The following is a 9,504-nucleotide window of genomic DNA, read 5'->3' on the forward strand; positions in this document are numbered from 1 at the left end:
ATCTATAAATATGAGTGTGTGTCATTATAGCCACAGTGAGTTTAGTTCATTACTTACATAATTATTTTCTTTTCAAAGTGTCTTGGGGTTTATATTATTCCAGAAAAGATTGTAATGTGAAATTTCAACTCAAAAATATATTATTTAACAATTTGACAGTCAGATAATAAAAGGTCTAATCATGATTAGTCACTGATCTCACTAACTCTTTTTAAAATCTTTTTTATTTAAATTATAAACAATATTATTTCATATATCAATCCCAGTTCCCTTTCCCTCCAATTCTCCTATGACCCCACTGACTATAGAAATGGTGATGTCTTCTATGGGGGATCATCAAAGTCAGTTACATCATTTGGGGCAGAGCCTAGGCCCTCTCCCATGTGTCTAGGCTGAGAGAGCATACCTCCTTGGGGTGTGGTCTCCCAAAGACCATTAGTATAGTAGGTATAATTGCTGTTCCATTGACAGGGTTCCCATGGACTGCCCAGGTCTCTAAACTGTGTCCCACGTACAAGGACCCTGATGCAGTTCTATGCTGGTTTATGAGCTGTCAGTCTGGGATTCATGAGCTCCCACATGTTCAGGTATGCATGCATGCATATAGAAGCATAAGTTTATTCCCAGCTGCTTCTGTGGTTACAAAGGCTTGAATTTAAATTATACAAAAAATATTCTGTTAGAGGACTATACAAAAGTTCATATATTTACTTATGTATATAGAGCATATTGAACATTGAGTTTTAAAATGTGTGTCCTTACTAAAGTAGCCATGTCCATTTTCAATATATTTTATTCTTCACTCAAATCTGTGTATAAATTATAATCTAATAGTAACAATATGTATGCTATAATTTAAGATACATAATACTGAGTATTGGTAAGACTTGATGAATAAGTGAGATTTAGTTTCTATACACTGGAAACAGTTTTAAACTTTATAGACAATACACACTAAATTTTCAGGAGTTTGCTGAACAATTATTCATAAAATATTTTTCCTTTTAACTGGAAAATTTGCATAGTTGGGCATTCTTGTTCAGATCAAACTCAACCTGAAGTACACACCTGAACTTAACTTGTCGTAGAAAAAAACATTTTGAAATCATGTAGGAGGTACTTAAATACTGGAGGACAGAGGAAAAGCTTGATCTTTGTTACCAGAGAACACACATAGTCTGATGTAACACAGAAAATGAGCTTTGCTTTGGAGTTTACACTCCCCCAGAATCTGCTCATCTGCTTCATAGTGTTCTTGGATCCTGTTTGCACTATGTGTCTCTTCCAGTTAGAAATTACATTCAGTGCAGTCAGATGTGCTTTACTCATTTACTTTACTCAGTGTGAACCCAACACTTGCCTAAGTGGCTGAGAAACAGGACAGGGAAATATGGGTTAGTTAAGGGGCCAATAACAGATCTCTAGAGTGACCTATACATTTGGAGTATCAGTAGTTATTATTGACTTTTGGGAATATATTATAAATTTAATCTGTCATAGTTAAGATATTTTTATTATCTCAGCTTGGCCATGAACCACTTTTGAAATTAATTCTTAAACAAATTGTGCTAACCAGAATGAGAATTTACAAAAAGAGTTCTAATAGTTTACTTCATTTGATTTGATTTTTGTTATTAATTATTTTGTGCAATTAAGTGGAGTAGTTCTAAGTAGTAATTTTGGAAAACATTTTTAAACACTGTAGTAGATAATCTTCTCTCTGTGTCTCTGTCTCTTTCTTCTCTCTGTCCCTCTGTCTCTTTCTCTGACTCTCTTTCTTTCTCTCTGCCTTTCTCTTGTTCTCTCTATCTCCCTCCCTTTCCTCTCTCTCTCTTTCTCTCTCTCTCTCTCTCTCACATTTTTGTTTGTTTTTCAAAGATAAGCTTCTCAATGAAATACTCACATGATTCTTCTGCCCAAAGTACCTATATTTTGATTGTTGCACAGTGGTGCATAATAAAATAAGTTGCTATACCTATCTGTGGTAAAGTAGTTCCCATGTTTTTCATGATTATCTTTTTTGTCTAGTTTTCCATGAATATTAATCATGTTTGTTTAAAAGATTTTCAAATAGAAGAAGCAGTTATAGGTGCCTGCTGTGCTTGTGGGGACATCGTACTGCTAGTATACCTTTAACAAGATATTAGAATGGTTCTTTCAGTCATCAATGAAAGGAGTTGTATTTTAAAAGTAGTCTCAGAAGATAATTATTTAATTAGTGGTTGGTTGACCATCTCTTGAGCATAAGACATGGGTAAAAAAAAAAATCACAGGTAGATTTGAGAGAAGAACAAACAAAGCATTATTAGTAACCTTTCCATTGCTGTGAAAGAGTACTTGCAGAAATCACATTAAGAGGTGAAATTATATGATTAATTAACAGTTTAAAGGAGTTTTATGTCATGATACCTTAAAGGTATACATTGGTCCTATTAAAGTATAGTTCATTATGTTGTAACCATGAGGAAGCATGGAGGGTGAACTAGCATCCTAGTGTCTCAAGAATTCCAGACACACCCTAGTGTGTGCCTTCTTCCACCACATCTACCTTGGAGAGTTATAGAGGTTTTGCCAATTAGTCACAGTGAAAAAGGGCTTCAAAACATGCCTATTTGTAGGTAATCTACTTGTAAACAAGAATGATAAGGAATGCTTAGGGAAAATGGAGAAAACTTTAAAGGGAACAATGTTTAATTTCTATTTTTAACTGAAATAGACAGTATGATTCATGTTAATTCTTTTAGTCTTAGTTATATTGAATTATTGTACATATCATATTTAACTTTCTGATCCATTGTGATTTTCCATAAACAGAAAGGGAAGTGGTTGAGGTTCTATTGATTTTTCTGCTTAAATAGACCCAATTCAGGTTGATATCATATCATATATTCAAGTAGAGCTAGGCAGAATTTTTGGTCCAAGGAGAGGAACTCAGGATGAATCTGGGTGCATGAGAGAAACACCACTGGGATACAAAGGGGGTCAGACATACATAATGAAAGAAAGGTAAAAAGTCAAAAGACAAAATATTGATTCATAGAAACAGGTATTTCTAATACCAGGAAGACAGATGGTAGACATTCAAATGCAAACAGGAATATTATAAAACATATTTACAATAAGAAAAATTAGCTAGTCAAATAAGACACATTTAGTGTGACTCAAATATGACAAATAACTAACCTTTGAAATTCCCATGACAACTGACATCTACATAAATACAGTAAATGTATATTTTAGTCGAGTTTCTCTGAAGATATATCACATGGGCTGATGTATCTGACCAATTTTTATGCAATTGTTTAATTGTTGGTATTCAGGGTGTATTTCTCCTGAAAGTGACAATCGATTTGTTGTGAGCTTAGAAAGACCTTCTGCGTCATATAGCAACTAAACTAAGTTATATGTAAGAAGGTCACAATGATATCATATCGAGAGCCAAAAACATTGAAGCAAAAATAAAAGAACTCTAGAGGATCTGATGATACTCAGCAAGATATGTAGTCATCTTATGTTCCTTTGCTTTTCCCCTTCATCAGAGAGGTGACCACTGTAATAAAAATGAATGCACAAATATTTTTATTTTACATGGAAAAATTTAATGATCCAGTGTAAGAGACAGCCTCATTATAACACTGTGTTGGCAGTGTTATCCATCTCTAGGGTGCTTTCCTGAGGAACCTCAATACAGAGTAGATGCTTTTTATAGTCCTTTGAGCAACTATGTTTCCCTGGCTAAAGGAAAGACTCCTAACATCACCAGATCTCCTCATCACAAGCATCCCTGGACCATGTGCATCTGAAAACATCAGGTGCAGTACTGGCCAAGTCTGAGATTTCCATTTCATGTATTATTTGGACAATAGATTTAATTGAAAAGTACAGAAGCACAATGGTTCCCTTCAGGGTCAGGGAAGCATAGTCTGAGCCATCGCTGAGGACATGTTTAAAGTGCCTCATAAGAAAACTGATATCGCCTCATGGTAAAGCCAATCTCTACAGGCAAGTAGTACCTTCCTGCTCCTCTATCATCTTTGTGTGTGAGAACATCCTTAACTTCATATGTACGGTATACAGGAAATGTATCTAGAACTCACGCTTGTAGAATTTCCATGGAACGAATGTTAAAATTCCTGCCTTTGCCTGTGACTTTACAATTCTAACTTCATCCCAAGAGTTTACTCCACATTTAAAATTAATAACAACAAGCAAATACTAGTGAATGCTAAATGAATGTTTTTGGGTGATTAGATTCAACCTAGATTTCCAGAAAGTCATGCATACCCCACCTGGAATGGACTGGCCTCCTTGCAGTCACCTAATGAAGACACTTGCTTTTTTGCCTTATATAACTTTTTCCAATGGCTGACCAAGGATTCACATAAGGTTCACTCTAATCTCAGACTTCTGCAGTGCTGACTTCTCTACAAAACAAACCTTGACATCATCTTCATTGTACTCTCCACTCACTGGCCCATTTTCCTAATCCTCCTCTGACATAAAGAAGTGTTTGAAGTTGAATTCTTCCATGAAGTTGAGGCTTGTGTCCTGAACCTCCAGAGTACCACACACAGCCTTTGCCCACAAATATCTAAGTCTACAGAGAGAACATAAAGCTACATAACTAGCAGCTAAAGTGACCCTCTGAGTGAGCCTTTCAAAATCATTCACCACTGATAGTTTAATATTGGGGATTTATGCTGATTTTCAGTAGAGTGATTCTCTAAGACTGTGTTTCTAATTTGTCATGCATTGTTTGCATTATGACAAGGATAATACATTTTACCTGTTTGTAGTATCTTCATGCCTGGTAAGTGTAAACACATGCTTATCTGGTGTCTAATAATAAGATCAAAGAGAATCCACTCATGAAAGGATACTGTATGCTGGATTTTCTAACTCACAATAAAGCCATGCACTGCTATTTTACCAAACCAACAGATATTGTCTTCTATGTATTTGAACTTTACAATAACCTGTGAGTGAAGTTAGCCTATAACATATTACTTAACTGTACAGATGAAAAAGAGTCTTACAAGGTTATACGATTTTTGCTAAGTCTTATTAACAGATTCTGAGGACAGAATGACAGCACTATGTACTCTTTACTCCATATGGATGTGTCTCACACATCTGGGCTATATTGAGTGTCTGTGTGCCAGAAAATGCCATCCATGGTTCTGAGACTCAGTTCAACAGATGTTCCTGCTTCTAAAGCATCAACATTAGCCATCAGAATAGAAGACTTAATCCTGATCATTTTATCTACATTTATTTCTGTGTAAAACAGTCATCTTTACACCTCTCACAATGATCAGTGTTGGAATTCTCCCTAATTTGATAATTACACAGACAGCTAGCTCTCCTGTCAACAGTTTCACTCTCAACACAAAAGAAGCAGGGTATATATAAGAATTTAAAATTAATTTGTATATTTCTTGATGCTTTCCTAAACAAGAAAGTGTAATTTTCAGAAAGCTGAATTCCATAACATCTTTTCTGATGCACTAAATGTGAGTCCAGAAAATACCAGGCCAATGTTAAAGATTTATACTTGAAGAACACCTAAATTCACACACTCATCAGTAAATAGATCTAAACATTCTGTAGTATGCAATATTACTAAAAACCCATTTTGTCTACATAATAAAGTCATTGATATTTAAGTCATACAGTTTCATTTCCCATAAAGATGATGGTTCTATATTTTATTTTGTATATATAAAATTTATATCTACTTATAACATACATATTTTCTGTGTATACATGCATATATATGTATTTAGGTATATGTGTAATATATATTTTCAACTGTGTAATTATCATAATATAAGGAGAAATGAAATAGGCTAATATTCTGTTCTCCATTTCCTAATAATCCATGGCTGTCCTGGCTTCTGTTTCCTGCCAGTGTCATCTACAGAGCTTTAGCACAAACAACACTTTACACAATAGTGTTACTCAGTTTACCCCAGATTTACAAAGAGTGTAAGAAAGGTATCTGTTATCATTGTCTACTTTTGCCTTCAGTTCTATGCATCAGAAAGGTTGATTCAAGTAAGCAAACTCATGTTTAAGGTGCAAAAATAAGAACATATTTCCTTCTTCTAGAGTCATGACAAATTGAACACATTGACTCTAGTATCCCCAGTACATTATCATTTCCTGTTCTCTGGTACATCAATTGTACTGTATTTTGTTCATCTTGGAACTTATCCTGGCACTTGAAGATTTTAAATACCACCCATGGTTTCTAGTCATTAGATACCACAATAATATCCCATCATTTATGTGTTTACATATTTATGTGTGTACACTGTATTTTTTGAAATTGAATATTTAATTGGCTTGAAATTTTCTAAGTAGGCTTGGATAGCTAGTTTGCCAAAATTAATGAGTGAGCTGTCTCTTTAGTTCCAGAACTAGAATTATAACCTTCATCTACACCATGGGCCTTTCCCCATCCTCCTGCTTCCTTTACTCCAAGTAAGATGCTGGATCATCTTTGAAATTCTCCTTCTATCAAGGAGAGAGAGAATTCTCAAAACGAAAAACTGTTTTAAGGGGTCTACTTTGCCCTTAAACAGGCTCTTTTTAGGTTGCATTTTTTTTTCTGATAAGCCTTTGCAATGTTATTTTTCAATTAAATATATCTATTAACACCAGATACACAAGATAGGATTCTACTGAAAGAATACCATTTAATAACCTTGGAGAATTGATGGATCTATCAGATCTGTGGAGAAAAGAATTAGTAAGAGCTTACTTACAGAAGCAAGGTTGACTGAAAGACAACTGCATCTCAACAAACTTCCACGATGGTAGACGGGCCACTGGAGAATGTTGCTGTACATGAGTCCTGGTTTCAGTTTACTCACTGCCTTCTATATATTCTGGCAGATTGCCTCAAGGCCTCTCACTCCTAGAGCAGGAAGGAAATAAGTTTTAAAGCCCTAGGTAGGGTTGTACTTACTCTTCTTCTTCAGGAAATGTTAACAGTGTAACCACAGACCTGCTATATCTGTGTCTTTGCCATTTACAGGATATGACTATGGGGTATGACTTCAGGGTATGGCTACATGGTAAGAACTATCTTCAAGTTATACAAAGCAGAAGCCAACTTACTCCATGACTAGTGATGGTGATCACATCAGACCAGGTATAAATTGCTGTTCTTCACTACATCTCCTAATTCCTCTAATTCTTGCATTCATTCAGTAATATTTGATGGGATTTTTTTTAATCTAAAGAAGGAGAGATATTGACATGAATTTTACTGAATTGTGGGCCACCATGTAACAACATCAGTCATTTTCTGTGGTATAAATGGTTATTATGCTGTTATAAAGATTGTCTCTGTAAAGTAGGCATGAACAGAAATCTTTAGAAGGCAATTTGTCACAATGTTACATATATATAATAGGGAGGAGAATTTCTTAGTGTAGTTTGTAACCAATGTAAGATATACATTTTTGTATAAATATATATATATATATATATATATATATATATGTACATATGATTTTTTCCATGTTGTAGAATGATAATGAAGTGTCTTCATCAATTGCAAAATAAGTTCTTTTTAACATGTATCCAGATGTAGTTTCAACAGCTTCACTGCTGTAATTGTTCTTTCAGACCATACTGTCTACAGAATCACAGTGAAATAATATATCTTAGGCATGTGCACTCTTTCTTTGGAAAAAAAAAACTTAGAGCTGTCCAGAGTACATTTCACCCATACATATGTATGATATCTTTCCAATTTTTTAACTGCCATCTTCAGCAGCTAATTTATCAATTTTCTTCTGTCACACTGATAAATGATTAAGCCAAGAAGAGGTCAGTTTTGTACCATAGCTTTGGAGGCCAGCAGTCTCACTGAAGTCTGTGTAATGCTTAAAAACATGAATATGTATAACAGCCAATGACTTTTGTATCTGCGTGTATTCTAAACCAAATCTTTGTGAGAGTTTACTCAAGTACAAACAGGTCTCCTTCTCTCGTTCTCCTATCAACTGTTTCTTCTGAAGAGCATAGCTGAGTGCATGAATGTGGATATCAGATCCTGTTTAGATTAGCAGTATAAAATCTATGGTTATTCTGTAAGAGCTGTCAAATTGGAGCTTCCTGATTCTATGCAATGGTTCACTAATACAATTAGGTAGAGTGAGGTCAAATGGTAGGTGGACTAACTATGAACCAAAAAGTAACCACTCCAATTCAATCATCTGCTTGTACAGTCATGTGCAACTGACTTTTGCCATGTGTTAATTAGTTGTTCATCTTCAATGAATGTTTTCTGAAAGAGCCTGTGTTGTGTAAACAGCCTCATGTCCGCAGATTTGTTTCAGGACAACCACAGTTTCATAACAGTTCTCATGTCAAGCAAAACTCAGCAAATATTGTGTGAAGCAGATGCCTTGTTAAACATTTTCTGCAGCATTTCATATTCTAGACAGAATTGTACATATATTATACTCTTTGGGGGAAGAATTATTGTCCACAGTTAGAACAATTTCAACCACTTTCATCTTCACTTTTCTGTACTTACCCATTTGCTATTACCTATAGTCCAAAAGTGTTTGGTTTTAATGTCTTACAACAAGTTGAACTACTCTGCATCTACAAGTCATATGCAGCTTTTTTTTTTTTTTTTTTTTTTTAACATTGGGTCTACAGGTCTCATACAATGCCCTTGCATGCAGTGGATATTGAACTCGTCTATGGATTGGGCCTGGGTACATTCCCACTGCTAGGAACTTCTTCCTGTTCAGTAGAGAATGCAGTGAGAATCCCTGTCTCATCTACAATTCTTAGATTATAAGATTCTAAGATGTGTCATGCTGTTGTCCTCAGTACCTTCCTTAGATGTTCTGTCCTGATCACAGCACAGACATCAGCACATTTTCATCCAGGGGCCTTTGAAATTATTGTTGAACATATGTTTGGTTATATGACATGAAAATTTAGACATGTTTGGTACAGATGTCCTTGCATGACTGGTTGTTCTGCATAGCCCATATTGGATTTCCTATCTTTAGATTTTGGTTCATTCTTTGTCTCTTTGTGGTGTGAAAGCCATGGGGATTCATCTTGGGTGAGTTTGCCATACCAGATGATGTGAGATAACTTGTCTCATCTGCCTGAGGTTGGAAGGAGAGTTAAAATCATGCCGTCTTGAAAAATTTGAAATTCAGATAACCCAGAAGTTAAGGAAACTTGCCTGCATATATTTATATTTGAACAAACTTTAATATCTCTACTGTGATGTTTGTAACTACAGGAAAATTGCATTTATTTAATATAAAGATCTCAGTTAAGAGAATTCTGGGTGAAATACTTTTTATTTTAATAAAAGAGTGCTATCTGTATCATTGTAAATTTTCATATGGCATTTTAGTGTATTACTGTCTATAATACTGACCGATAAAAATGATATCTAAGCCAACAATTCCATTACAGATTCATTTAACTAATGGTCCTACTAGACTTCAAGAGAAG

Source organism: Phodopus roborovskii, unplaced genomic scaffold (assembly GCF_943737965.1).
Source record: "Phodopus roborovskii unplaced genomic scaffold, PHOROB, whole genome shotgun sequence".
Classification (NCBI taxonomy): Eukaryota; Metazoa; Chordata; class Mammalia; order Rodentia; family Cricetidae; genus Phodopus; species Phodopus roborovskii.